Source organism: Eimeria mitis, genomic scaffold, assembly GCF_000499745.2.
Source record: "Eimeria mitis Houghton genomic scaffold, Emh_scaff2615, whole genome shotgun sequence".
Lineage (NCBI taxonomy): Eukaryota > Apicomplexa > Conoidasida > Eucoccidiorida > Eimeriidae > Eimeria > Eimeria mitis.
This window is the reverse complement of record NW_013570955.1, coordinates 2,381-3,115: the sequence shown is the minus strand read 5'-3', so window position 1 is coordinate 3,115 and position 735 is coordinate 2,381.

The following is a 735-nucleotide window of genomic DNA, read 5'->3' as shown; positions in this document are numbered from 1 at the left end:
AGCCCAACCTAATGGTCAGTGAGCTCAGTGCGAGCCCCGCAGGTACTGTGTTCATTAGGGTTTAGGGTTTGGGGCCTCCGAGGGGCCCCGGCGTTAGTACTTTCTATTTAGGGTTTAGGGTTTAGGGTTTAGGGTTTCTGTTCTCTGTTAGCGGTTTGGTGGCTCCAGCCGCCTCGCGAGACAAACAAACACCGATAAACCCCAGCAATTGGGGTTTAGGGTTTAGGGTTTAGGGTTTAGGGTTTAGGGTTTGGCGCTGCATGCGGCCAAGGCCCCCTGGCGGTGGAGGCAGCAGAGCTCCCCTTCTTTGTATTTAAAAAATAAACACAAAAAATAAACATATAAACAAAAACACAAACCTGTAGCTAGCTGTGGCTAGCTGCAGCTAGCTACAGCTAGCTGTGGCTAGCTGTGCTGCTTTTCCTAGCGGGGTGCGGGGTGTAGTGTATAGACAGCCGCTGCTGCTGCGCGCCTGTAGAGGGGGCCCCCCTGGGGGCCCCCCAGGTGTATAGGACCCTTCTAGGGGGGCCCCCTGGTGATGTAGTAGTGTTGATATATAGGGTACAGCGTAGGTGTGGGGGGGGGCCCCCTGCTCCTATGGCCCACCACAGCTGCTGGTGTTTCTGCTGCTGCTGCTGTTGCTGCTGCTGCTGCTGTTGCTGCTGTTCCTGCTGCACCTGTTACCGCTACTGCAGCAGCAGCAGCAGCAGCTGCTGCTGCTGCTGGTGCTGGTGC